At 39.4% G+C, this 14,828-nt stretch overlaps 1 protein-coding gene and 1 pseudogene across 1 annotated transcript in view; one reads left to right on the plus strand and one right to left on the minus strand.

The window, feature by feature from the left end:
- Positions 1-14,828, minus strand: part of ERC2 (ELKS/RAB6-interacting/CAST family member 2) — a 750,321-nt gene that overhangs the window by 110,725 nt on the left and 624,768 nt on the right. The window lies entirely within an intron of this gene.
- Positions 4,903-5,399, plus strand: LOC132431702 (large ribosomal subunit protein uL22m pseudogene; annotated as a pseudogene).

Here is a 14,828-nt window from a genome sequence, read left to right on the forward strand (position 1 = left end):
CTCATGGGAAGTAAGGAAAACCTCTAAAGGACTAAAATAAACAAACAAAACTCCAAAACTGAGCTGAAACCAGAATAGTGTGCTGAAAGCCCACATAAATAGCAGGGGTTGCTCTGAGAGCAAACAGCAAGGTCACTTGTACAACTGGGAGACTAATCCAGTGGCAAGTTGGAGGGGCTTAACCTGAAAGCCCTGATTAAACCAGGATTATTAAAAGAACTAAGTGGTCCTAGATTAGTAGCAGCCCTTGCTCCCAGAAGAGGCCAAAACAAATTTTCTCTGGAGAAAAGAATCTCTATTTTAGTCACTTATGGCTCCCACTAATATTTGCCATTTATAAATCCACAAAGATTACCAAGCATAAAAGGAAACTAATCATCAACGAGGGAAAGACAGCAGAATTACCTGAGAATAAGTGTGAATTTAGATATGCATACATAATGGCTTCAGATATTGTAATTATTAACTATAGACTATAAAATAGCTGTTTATAAAATGCTTAAATAAATAAAAGAATTAAATAAAAAAGCACGCAAAAAGAGACTAGGAAGATTTGGAAAATCCAAACTAAACTCTGGACTTTGGAGGACAAAAAAATATAATTGTTAATCTAAAAAACTCAATGATGAACTAGTTTGCAAGGCAGAAATACAGACACAGATGTAGAGAATAAACGTATGGCCACCAAGAGGGGAAAGCAGGGTATGGGAGGGGTGGGATGAATTGGGAGATTGGGATTGACATATATACACTAATATGTATAAAATAGATAACTAATAAGAACCTACTGTATAAAAAATAAATTAAATTAAATTTAAAAATCACTCAATGATATGCTGAGAAACAACAACAAAAACAAAAAAACCTCAATGAATGGGTTTAGTCACAGATTAGAGAGTACTGAAGAGAGAATGGGTGAACTGGAAGGAATAAATAGAGAAATAACCCAGAATACAGCTCAGAGAGACTAGAAGAGGGAAAGTGAGTCTGGGATGTTAAGCAATATGGAGGACAGACACACATGTAATTAGAGTCCCATAAAGAGAGACACAAATGGTAGGTGGTATGTGAAGAGAGAACAGCTGAGAACTATACAGAATGAGTGAAAGATATGAATTCATACATATAGGAAGCAGAATAAATAAAATAAAATTTACATCCGTACATTGTAGCAAGAGTAAAAACAATCACAGAGGAAAGCTAGTCACTTATAATTAGCCAGATAGCACATGTTTCCACAGCAACAGCAGAACCTTGAAGTTAGTGAAACAATATATGGTTGAGAGAAAACAACTTTCTACCTGAAACCAGTTGATTCAAGAATGAGGGTGAAATAAAAGCATTTTCAGAGAAACAAAAATTGAAGAGTTTATCACCAACAGATCTACACCAAAAGAACTTCTAAAAGTATAAAGAATTATAAGCCAAGGGGGGGACCTTCAAGATGGTGGAGGAGTAAGATATGGAGATCGCCTTCCTCCCCACAAATACATCAGAAATCCATCTACATGTGGAACAACTCCTACAGAACACCTACTGAACGCTGGCAGAAGACCTCAGAATTCCCAAAAGGCAAGAAACTACACACATACCTGGGTAGGGCAAAAGAAAAAAGGAAAAAGAGAGACAGAAGAATAGGGATGGGACCTGCACCTCTGGGAGGGAGCTGTGAAGGAGGAAAAGTTTCCACACACTAGGAAGCCCCTTCACTGGTGGAGACGGGGGGTGGTGGTAGGGAAGCTTCAGAGCCACGGAGAAGAGCGCAGCAACAGGGGTGCAGAGGGCAAAGTGGAGAGATTCCTGCACAGAGGATTGGTGCCGACCAGCACTCACCAGCCTGAGAGGCTTGTCTGCTCATCCACCGGGGACAGTGGGGGCTGGGAGCTGAGGCTCCAGCTTCGGAGGTCAGATCCCAGGGAGAGGACTGGGGTTGGCTGCGTGAACACAGCCTGAAGGGGGCCAGTGCACCACAGTTAGCCGGGAGGGAGTCCAGGAAAAAGTCTGCAACTGCCTAAGAGGCAAGAGACCATTGTTTCGGAGTGCGTAAGGGGAGGGGATTCAGAGCACCGCCTAAACGAGCTCCAGAGATGGGCGCAAGCCGCGGCTATCAGCGTGGACACCAGAGATGGGCATGAAACGCCAAGGCTGCTGCTGCAGCCACCAAGAAACCTGTGTGCAAGCACAGGTCACTATCCACCCCAACCCACCCAGAAGCCTTTGCAGCCCGCCACTGCCAGGGTCCCATGATCCAGGGACAACTTCCCCGCGAGAACAGACGGTGTGCCTCAGCCTGTTGTAACATCACGCTGGCCTCTGCCGCCGCAGGCTTACCCCGCATTCCGTACCCCTCCCTCACCCCGGCCTGAGTGAGCCAGAGTCCCCTAATCAGCTGCTACTTCAACCCCGTCCTATCTGAGCGAAGAACAGACTCCCTCCGGCGACCTACACGCAGAGGCAGGGCCAAACCCAAAGCTGAACCCCGGGAGCTGTGCGTACGAAGAAGAGAAAGGGAAATCTCTCCCAGCACCCACAGGAGCAGAGGATTAAATCTCCACAATCAACTTCATGTACGCTGCATCTCTGGAATACCTGAATAGACAATGAATCATCCCAAAATTGAGGCGGTGGATATTGGGAGCAACTGTAGACTGGGGTCTAGCTTTCTGCATCTAGTTTGTTTCTGGTTTTATGTTTATCTCAGTTCAGTATTTAGAGTTTATTATCACTGGGAGATTTGTTTATTGATTTGGTGGTTCTTTTCCATTTTTTTCCTTTTTATATATAGATATATATATATATTTTTCCTTTTTCTCTTTTTGTGAGTGTGTATGTGTATGCTTCTTTGTGGGTTTTGTCTGTATAGCTTTGTTTTTACCACTTGTCTCAGGGTTCTGTCTGTCCATTTTTTTTTTTCTTCTTAGTATAGTTTTTAGCACTTGCTATCATTGGTGGATTTGTTTTTTGGTTTGGTTGCTCTCTTCTTTCTTTTTCTAATTACTTTCATTTGTTTATTTTAAATAATTTTTTATTTTAATAACTTTATTTTATTTTATGTTTCTTTCTTTCTTTTTCATCCCTTTTTTTCTGAGCTGTGTGCCTGACAGGGACTTGGTGCTCTGACTGGGTGTCAGACCTGTGTCTCTGACGTGGGAGTGCCAAGTTCAGGACACTGGTCCATCAGAGACCTCCTGGCTCCATGTAATATCAAATGGCGAAAGCTCTCTCAGAGATCTCCATCTCAACGCTAAGATCCAGTTCCACTCACCAACCAGCAAACTACAGTGCTGGACATCCTATGCCAAACAACTAGCAAGACAGGAACACAACCCCACCCATTACCAGAGAGGCTGCCTAAAATCATAATAAGGTCACAGACACCCCAAAACACACCACTGGATGCAGTCCTACCCACCAGAAAGACAAGATCCAGCCTCATCCATCAGAACACAGGCACCAGTCCCCTCCACCAGGAAGCCTACACAACCCACTGAACTAACCTTACCCACTGGGGGCAGACACCAAAAACAACGGAAACTACAATGAGATATCACTTCACATTGGTCAGAATGGCCAACATCAAAAAATCTAGAAACAGTAAATGCTGGAGAGGGTGTGGAGAAAAGGAAACACTCTTGCACTGTTGGTGGGAATGCAAATTGATACAGCCACTATGGAGAACAGTATGGAGGTTCCTTAAAAAACTAAAAATAGAATTACCATACGGCCCAGCAATCCCACTACTGGGCATATACCCTGAGAAAACCATAATTGAAAAAGAGTCATGTACCAAAATGTTCATTGCAGCTCTATTTACAACAGCCAAGACATGGAAACAAACTAAGTGTCCACCAACAGATGAAAGGATAAAGAAGTTGTGGCACATATATACAATGGAATATTACTCAGCCATAAAAAGAAATGAAACTGAGTTATGTGTAGCGAGGTGGATGGACCCAGGGTCTGTCATACAGAGTGAAGTAAGTCAGAAAGAGAAAAACAAATACTGTATGTTAACACGTATATATGGAATCTAAGAAAAAAAAAAAGGTCATGAAGAACCTAGGGGTAAGACAGGAATAAAGACGCAGACCTACTAGAGAATGGACTTGAGGATGTGGGGAGGGGGAAGGGTAAGCTGTGACAAAGTGAGAGAGTGGCATGGACATATAACACTACCAAACATAAAACAGATAGCTAGTGGGAAGCAGCTGCATAGCACAGGGAGATCAGCTCGGTGGTTTGTGACCACCTAGAGTGGTGAGATAGGGAGGGTGGGAGGGAGGGAGACGCAAAAGGGAAGAGATATGGGCACATATGTATATGTATAACTGATTCACTTTGTTATAAAGCAGAAACTAACACACCATTGTAAAGCAGTTATACTCCAATAAAGATGTTAAAAGAAATATCTAGGGAATTCTCTGGTGGTACAGTGGTTAGGGCTTCATGCTTCCACTTCAGGGGGCACAGGTTAGATACGTGATCAGGGGACTAAGATCCTGCAAGCTGTGTGGCGTGGGCAAAAAACTAAATAAATTAAAAAAATAAAAATATCTAATTTCTTTATTAAAAAAATTAAGAAAATGGTAATAGGAACATACATATCGATAACTACCTTAAATGTAAATGGATTAAATACTGCAACCAAAAGACAAAGACTGGATGAATGGATACAAAAACAAGACCTGTATATATGCTCTCTACAAGAGACACACTTCAGACCTAGGGATGCATACAGACTGAAAGTGAGGGGATGGAAAAACATATTCCATGCAATGGAAATGAAAAGAAATCTGGAGTAGCAATTCTCACATCAGACAAAATAGACTTTAAAATAAAGACTATTACAAGAGACAAAGAAAGACACTACACTCGGAGGCTTCCGAAGAGAGAGGGAGAAGGATGGCGGCAGTAATAATGGATCATCTGGGTGCATTATGGATGTAGAATCTGAGGGGGAAGCTGGCCTTGGGGAAGTCTACCATTCTCGAAGACAAAGTACAGCAAAGACAAGATGTGGTATTTGGCAAAACTGATACAAGGAATGTCCGCTGACCAGGCTCTGGCTCAGCTGGAATTCAGTGACAAAAAAGGGGCCCAGATAATTAAAGAGGTTCTCTTAGAAGTACAAGATATGTCAGTGAGAGACCACACACAGTGTGGAATTCAGATCCAATTTATATATAGCTGAGTCCACCTCAGGGCTAGGCCAGTACCTGAAATGCATCCAGCACCACGGCAGAGGTTGCTTTGGAATTATGGAGAAGGTTTTTTGCCATAATTTTGTGAAGTTGGTGGAAGGCCCTCCACCTCCACCTGAGGCACCAAAGACGGCAGTCGCCCATGCCAAAGAGTATATCCAGGAGCTTTGCAACTGGACCATCATTCACACTCTATGATGGGAGTATTAAGACTCCACAGTGTATATATTTTACCATTTATTTCCTAAAACCAACAAAAATTAAAGACAGACGCTTTTTATGATTTGTCATTGAATTACTGAAATATGAAGTACAACTGCTAGTTTTACATGAATATTTATAAAGCTCTGCCCATCTCTCTTGAGCCTCTGGGTATATTTTTTGCATTGGCAACTAGGAAGGAGAAGTCAGCTTTAAATGTAGTGACACACTATATAATTCAGAAGGCTTTTTTGAGTGCTGTTTGAAGGCAATGTTAGCTTTCTAGCTTGTGCCCTGCAAGTGGTAGTTTTGATACTGGACTTGAGTAGAAAGTTATAGGACAAAAAAGCTTGTCCTTATTATTTCACTTGATTTCTCTCCTGGAACTGGGGGAGGGGGTGGTAGAGGAGAGCATCCCTGCACATTGTTTCAGTGTAGTATTTTAGGGTATTCTGTAGTTCAGTTTTTCCTTTCACTGTTGGCATAGGCCAGTGGACGACAGATTATATTTTCCTTTACTGTTTTAGTAGTAACTTGAAACTACAGGAGTTTATTAGATATATTAATCTAAAACTCCAAAAATCATTTAACTTAGAATGTTTTATTTTGCTTAAATAATGACTATTTTTATGTCTCTTACCAATAATGTTTACTATTGCTTGGCTGTCTAGTTTAGGATTGATTCATTTTTCAGAGTGAATTCAATTACGGAGAGAGGAATTGAACCAGTCTCAGCCTTGCACTCTAAAATAATTGATATGTTTAGGACATTCCACCTGAAAGCGGAAAAATACACTTTCTTCTCAAGTGCACATGGAACGTTCTCCAGAATAGACCACATCTTGGATCACAAATCAAGCCTTGGAAAATTTAAGAAAACTGAAATCATATCAAGCATCTTTTCCAACCACAACACCATGAGATAAGAAATGAGTTACAAGACAAAAACAGTAAAAAACACAAATACATGGAGGCTCAACAGTGTGCTGCTAAATAACCAAGTGATCACTGAAGAAACCAAAGAGGAAATCAAAAAAATACCTAGAGACAAATGACAACAAAAACACAACAATCCGAAACCTATGGGATGCAGCAAAAGCAGTTCTAAGAGGGAAGTTCATAGCAATTCAAGCTCACCTCAAGAAACAAGAAAAATCTCAAATAAACCATGTAACCTTACACCTAAAGCAACTAGAAAAAGAAGAACAAAGAAAACCTAAAGTTAGTAGAAGGAAAGAAATCACAAAGATCAGAGCAGAAATAAATGAAACAGAAACAAAGAAAGCAATACCAAAGATCAATAAAACTAAAAGCTGGTTCACTGAGAAGATAAACAAAATCGACAAACCTTTAGCCAGATTCATCAAGAAAAAAAGGGAGAGGATGCAAATCAATAGAATTAGAAATGAAAAAGAAGAAGTTACAACAGACACTGCAGAAATACAAAGCATCCTAAGAGACTACTACAACTCTATGCCAATAAAATGAACAACCTGGAAGAAATGGACAAATTTTTGGAAAACTACAACCTTCCAAGATTGAACCAGGAAGAATTAGAAAATATAAACCGACCAATCACAGGTAATGAAATTGAAACTGCAATTAAAAATCTTCCAACAAACAAAAGTCCAGGACCAGATGGCTTCACAGGCGAACTCTATCAAACATTTAGAGAAGGGTTAACACCTATCCTTCTCAAACTCTTCCAAAAAATTACAGAGGGAAGAACACTCCCAAACTTGTTCTACAAGGCCACCATCACCCTGATACCCAAACCAGACAAAGATATCACAAAAAAGAAAATTACAGACCAATATCACTGATGAACATAGATGCAAAAATCCTCAACAAAATACTAGCAAACAGAACCCAACAACACATTAAAAGGATCATACACCATGATCAAGTGGGATTTATCCCAGGGATTCTTCAGTAAATGCAAAACAATCAGTGTGATACACCATATGAACAAATTAAAGAATAAAAACCCTATGATCATCTCAATAGATACAGAAGAAGCTTTTGACACAATTCAACACCCATTTATGATAAAAGTCTCCAGAAAGTGTGCATAGAGGGAACCTACCTCAACATAATAAAAACTATATACAACAAACGCACAGCAAATATCATTCTCAATGGTGAAAAACTGAAAGCATTTCCTCTAAGATCAGGAACAAGACAAGGATGTCCACTCTTGCCACTATTATTCAACATGGTATTAGTAGTTCTAGCCACAGCAATCAGAGAAGAAAAAGAAATAAAACGAATACAAATTGGTAAAGAAGTAGTAAAACTGTCACCGTTTGCCAGTGGCATGATACTATACATAGAAAATCCTAAAGATGCCACCAGAAAACTACGAGAACTAATCAATGGCTTTGGTAAGGTTGCAGGATACAAAATTAATGCACAGGACTTCCCTGGTGGTGCAGTGGTTAAAAATCCGCCTGATGATGCAGGCGACATGGGTTTGAGCCCTGGTCCAGGAAGATCCCACAGGCCATGAAGCAACTAAGCCCATGCGCCACTACTACAAAGCCTGTGCTCCGGATTCCATGAGCCACAACTACTGAGCCTGTGTGCTACAACTACAGAAGCCCGTGAGCCTGGACCCTGTGCTCTGCTACAAGAGAAGCCACTGGAATGAGAAGCCCGCACACTGTAACGGAGAGTAGCCCCCGCTCACTGCAACTAGAGAAAGCCCATGCACAGCAATGAAGACCCAACACACCTGAAAATAAATCAAATAATGATAATAAATAAATAAATAAATAAAAATAAGGCAGTAGGTGGCACTCACTTCCCTCTTGTTAGCAGAAAATTGTTAGTGTTCAGCACTACCTGGTTTTCGTTGATACACGTGTTTTCATTGACAAGAGGCACTCCGTCCATGGCCGTAGTCCAGTGTTTCTCAAAAGTTTATATGTAGAGGAAGAACTTGGGGTGCTTGCTTATTAATGCAGACTTCTGGGTTTTACTCCAGAGATTCTGATTCACTAGAAATCTGTTTTAAATAAGCACTTCCTGGTGATCCTATTGTAGGGGACTGCACTTTGAGAATATCCCTCTAGTCGAATGAAGAATGTATCTTTAGCACCATGTTTTAAGATGGCATTAATTATAGATACTATTTACTGGGACCACATTATTTGACATGCTCCCTGCTATATTTTACAAATAACTATCTCAGGGTCACACAGTTTGTAAATATTGGAGCTATGATTTAAACTCTAAGTTTAAGTACCTGGTTCTGCATACCTAATGAATGTACAGGTATGTTTCTGGGCCTCCGCAATTAACCTAATGTGTGGGTAAAAAGGCAAAGGGCTCAGTGGAATAAGGCACTGAGGTTTAGGGCAGATTCATTCTGGGTCCTAAGCTATTCTAGCATGGAATCATGGAAATAACACTGGAGTGGTCGAAGGCGAACTTCATTCTAGTCCTGGCATACTCATTAACCAGAAGAACACTCTGGGCAGGTCTCCTCCCTCCCTGGTCTCCATTTCATTCATCTAGAAGATAAGAGGCTCAGTGTTCTCTGTAGACCACCTTCTTCAGAATCACTTGAAGGACTTGTTAAAAGATCCAAATCCCTGGGCCCTACTCTAAGACTTAGTGAGTCAGGATCTGGTGTGGGAGACCAGGGGGTTTGCACTTGTAATGAATGCCCCAGTGATGTGTGGCTAGAGAATCACTGCATCAGAGGGTCTCTAGGTTCTCTTTCAGTGCAGGTAGTACACTGATCATAAGTTTAGCTCAATAAATGACCAAGTGGTGAACATGCCCAGGTAAACAGGTGAAGAAATAGAATGTGACTGCAACCCTGAGTCTCCTTCATGCCCCCTGCCAGTCACTACCCACCTGTCTTCCCCAAAGGTAACCATCACCCCAACTGCTATCATATGATAGGTATTTTTTTAAAGGTTAGCTTTTGTTTTCTTTAACTCAATGTAATTTATTGGGCAACCATTATATTCCTGGTGCTGAGGATACAGGTAGTAAAAGAGGAATTGGCCCTTGCTTGTGGAGCTCAAACTCAGCTGGGAAAGGCAGAGTAATTCAGTAAATCACTAATTACAAGTCTTCACTGTGCTGAGTGTTACGAAGCAGAGGGACATGGGCCTATGGCAGCAGACATCAGGGTGCGCTGGAAAATAGTCATTGGATTTTTGGGAAAGTTTATTTTCTTAAAGACACAGTGAGGGGAAAGGGTAAAATGGCAAATGTCATATGGATCAGTAAAGAGTTATGTTGTCAGAATGCTGACTTGGGTTTTGTTTTCAACTGTATAAATATTAGGACCACCTCATCCTTCCAGAAGTAAGATGTGGGGTGTGTGATGTGGATGGGGAATATACTGTCTTTGGAGCTGACTCAGAGTTACCAAACTTTATGAGGCTCCAGCTAACCCTGAGGGGAAAGACATGCGAAATGAGTATACTGCAAACATTGCAAAATAAAATGAATGTGTTTTTCCCTGTGGGGGAAAAAAAAAAAAGAAGGACACTACATAATGATCAAGGGATCAATCGAAGAAGAAGACATAACAATTATAAATATTTATGAACCCAACATAGGAGTACCTCAATATATAAGGCAAATGCTAACAGCCATAAAAGGAGAAATTGACAGTAATACAACCATAGTAGGGGACTTTCACAACTCACTTTCAAAAATGGACAGATCACCCAAAATGAAAATAAATAAGGAAACACAAGCTTTAAATGATACATTAAACAAGATGGACTTAACTGATACTTATAGGACATTCCATCCAAAAACAACAGAATACACTTTCTTCTCAAGTGCTCATAGAACATTCTCCAGGATAGATCATATCTTGGGTCACAAATCAAGCCTTGGTAAATTTAAGAAAACTGAAATTATATCAAGTATATTTTCCAACCATAACGCTATGAAACTAGATATCAATTACAGGAAAAAATACGTAAAAAATACAAACACATGGAGGCTAAACAATACACTACTAAATAACCAAGAGATCACTGAAGAAATCAAATAGGAAATCAAAAAATACCTAGAAAGAAATGAAAATGAAAACACGATGACCCAAAGCCTATGGGATGCAGAAAAAGCAGTTCTAAGAGGGAAGTTTATAGCAATACAATCTTACCTTAAGAAAAAGGAAACATCTCAAATAAACAACCTAAACTTACACCTAAAGCAATTAGAGAAAGAAAAACAAAACAAAAAAAAACCCCCAAAGTTAGAAGAAGGAAAGAAATCATAAAGATCAGATCAGAAATAAATGAAAAAGAAATGAAGGAAACAATAGCAAAGATCAATAAAACTAAGAGATGGTTCTTGGAGAAGATAAACAAAACTGATAAACCATTAGTCAGACTCATCAAGAAAAAGAGGGAGAAGACTCAAATCATTAGAATTAGAAATGAAAAAGGAGAAGTAATAATTGACACTGCAGAAATACAAAGGATCGTAAGCGATTACTACAAGCAACTCTATGCCAATAAAATGCACAATCTGGAAGAAATGGACAAATTCTTAGAAAAGCACAATCTTCCAAGACTGAACCAGGAAGAAATAGAAAACATAAACAGACCAATCACAAGCATTGAAATTGAGACTGTGATTAAAACTCTTCCAACAAACAATAGCCCAGGACCAGGTGGCTTCACAGGGGAATTCTAATAAACATTTAGAGAAGAGCTAACACCTATCCTTCTCAAACTCTTCCAAAATATAGCAGAAGGAGGAACACTCCCAAACTCATTCTATGAGGCCACTATCACCCTGATAACCAAACCAGACAAAGATGTCACAAAGAAAACTACATGTCAATATCACTGATGAACATAGATGCAAAAATCGTCAAAAAAATACTAGCATACAGAATCCAACAGCACATTAAAAGGATCAAACACCATGATCAAGTGGGGTTTATCCCAGGGATGCAAGGATTCTTCAGTATATGCTAAACAATCAGTGTGATACACCATATTAACACACTGAAGGAGAAAAACCATATGATCATCTCCATAGATGCAGAAAAAGCTTTTGACAAAATTCAACATCCATTTATGATAAAAACTCTCCAGAAAGTAGGCACAGAGTGAACTTCCCTCAACATAATAAAGGCCATATATGACAAACCCACAGCTAACATCATTCTCAAAGGTGAAAAACTGAAACTATTTCCTCTAAGATCAGGAACAAGACAAGGTTGTCCACTCTCACCACTCTTATTCAACATAGTTCTGGAAGTTTTAGCCACAGCAATCAGAGAAGAAAAAGAAATAAAAGGAATCCAAATCGGAAAAGAAGTAAAGCTGTCACTGTTTGCAGATGACATGATACTATACATAGAGAATCCTAAAGATGCTACCAGAAAACTACTAGAGCTAATCAATGAATTTGGTAAAGTAGCAGGACACAAAATTAATGCACAGAAATCTCTGGCATTCCTATACACTAATGATGAAAAATCTGAAAGAGAAATTAAGGAAACACTCCCATTTACCACTGCAACAAAAAGAATAAAATACCTAGGAATAAACCTGCCTAAGGAGGCGAAAGACCTGTATGCAGAAAACTATAAGACACTGATGTAAGAAATTAAAGATGATACAAACAGATAGAGAGATATACCACGTTCTTGGATTGGAAGAATCAATATTGTGAAAATGACTATACTACCCAAAGCAATCTACAGATTCAATGCAATCCCTATCAAACTACCAGTGGCACTTTCCACAGAACTAGAACAAAAAAATTTCACAAGGTGTATAGAAACACAAAAGACCCCGAACACCCAAAGCAATCTTGAGAACGAAAAACAGAATTGGAGGAATTAGACTCCCAGACTTCAGACTATACTACACAGTAATCCAGACAGTGTGGTACTTGCACAAAAACAGAAATATAGATCAATGGGAAAGGATAGGAAGCCCAGAGATAAACCCATGCACCTATGGTCACCTTATTTTTGATAAAGGAGGCAAGAATATAGAATGGAGAAAAGACAGCCTCTTCAGTACGTGGTGCTGGGAAAACTGGACAGCTACATGTAAAAGAATGAAATGAGAACACTCCCTAACACCATGCACAAAAATAAACTCAAAATGGATTAAAGACCCAAATGTAAGAACAGACACTATAAAACTCTTAGAGCAAAGCATAGGCAGAACACTCTATGACATAAATCACAGCAAAATCCTTTTTGACCCACCTACTAGAGAAATGGAAATAAAAACAAAAATAAACAAATGGGACCTAATGAAACTTAAAAGCTTTTGCAAAGCAAAGGAAACTACAAACAAGATGAAAAGGCAACCCTCAGAATGGGAGAAAATATTTGCAAATGAATCAATGGACAAAGGATTAATCTCCAAAATATATAAACAGCTCATGCAGCTCAATATTAAAAAAACAAACAACCCAATCCGAAAATGGGCAGAAGACCTAAATAGACATTTCTTCACAGAAGATATACAGATTGCCAACAAACACATGAAAGGATGCTCAACATCAGTAATTATTAGAGAAATGCAAATCAAAACTACAATGAGGTATCACCTCACACCGGTCAGAATGGCCGTCATCAAAAAATCTAGAAACAATAAATGCTGGAGAGGGTGTGGAGAAAAGGGAACCCTCTTGCACTGTTGGTAGGAATGTAAATTGATACAGCCACAATGGAGAACAGTATGGAGGTTCCTTAAAAAACTAAAAATAGAGCTACCATATGACCCAGCAATCTCACTACTGGGCATATACCCTGAGAACCATAACTCAAAAAGAGTCATGTACCACAATGTTCATTGCAGCACTATTTACAATAGACAGGACATGGAAGCAACCTAAGTGCCCATAGACAGATGAATGGATAAAGAAGATGTGGCACATATATACAATGGAATATTACTCAGCCATAAAATGAAACGAAATTGAGTTATTTGTAGTGAGGTGGATGGACCTAGAGACTGTCATACAGACTGAAGTAAGTCAGAAAGAGAAAAACAAATACCGTTTGCTAATATATGCTAACACATATATATGGAATCTAAAAAAAAAAAAAAAGAAAAAGGTTCTGGTGAACCTAGGGGCGGGACAGGAATAAAGATGCAGATGTAGAGAATGGACTTGAGGACACGGGGAGGGTGAAGGGTAAGCTGGGACCAAGTGAGAGAGTGGCATGGACATATATACACTACCAAATGTAAAACAGATAACTAGTGGGAAGCAGCCGCATAGCACAGGGAGATCAGCTTGGTGCTTTGTGAGCACCTAGAGGGGTGGGATAGGTAGGGTGGGAGAGAGACGTAAGAGGGAGGGAATATGATGATATATGTATATATATAGCTGATTCACTTTGTTATAAAGCAGAAACTAACACACCATTGTAAAACAATTATACTCCAATAAAGATGTTAAAAAGAATTATAAGCTAGGAAGGAAAGTTTGAGATGTAAGAAGAAATGAACAAAGAACATTATTTTAAAAAATATTTTTGTATATATTTTTATATAAAAATAAAAATTTTTTGTTTATAAAAAAGGTTTGTTTATAATCGACTGTTTTTTAAAAATAATGTCTAATCTTAATATAATATAAAAATATGATATAATTTTTTAAAACAATGTCTAATGTTAATCAAAAAAAGCATAATTAAATTACTGGAAAAGAACATGTAAGTAGGAGGTGATAAACAGAGTTAACATGTTTTATGATCCTTATGTTGCTCAGAAGAGGGAATTCACTGGCCACACAGTCAGGGATGGAGGCCATGCACAATTCAGTCACACAGTCTTCTCACCAAGTCTTATCCAACTACAACCAAGCCAAGTACCAAATCTGCCCACAACAGAGGACAATACTGAGCCCTGGGTAGACTAACAAGCTACCTAGGGAAATACTGATGACATTAGACTTCTCTGACTTTGAAGAGGTCAGTGCTTCGACTTAAACAGGATACAATCTTCCCTTTATGGATTTAACATCTCTTCTTCAGCACTTCTTCCAGGACCACAATTCTTAGACATACACAATGCCTTATCTATCACATGATAGCCTGCACAACATCACCTCCAACCATGAGACACACTTGACCATTAATGGGCCCATAACCTAGAAATGCTGATTTAGTACCAAAGCAGGGGGACGACACCCAAAAAGGCTGGGTTGCTGTCCTAAAGGAATGCAGTATATGTCTTAAATCACAGGTCAATATATGGTGCCATCTCCCCTATAGTAAGGATACATGGATCAGGAAACTGAGAAGAGGAGGTGGGAGTGCTCTCTCGCACTTAACCACCTAATAACTCACTAGAAGAAGGTTGCTTCCACCAAAGAACATTATCATGGTGTGATCAATTAGAAGCTTAAATTGTCCCACGGCCGTTTTGAGCTTCTCATCCCACTGAACCAGTGAAAGAGTGTCACCAT

The sequence above is a fragment of the Delphinus delphis genome, chromosome 10 (genome assembly GCF_949987515.2).
Source record: "Delphinus delphis chromosome 10, mDelDel1.2, whole genome shotgun sequence".
NCBI lineage: Eukaryota > Metazoa > Chordata > Mammalia > Artiodactyla > Delphinidae > Delphinus > Delphinus delphis.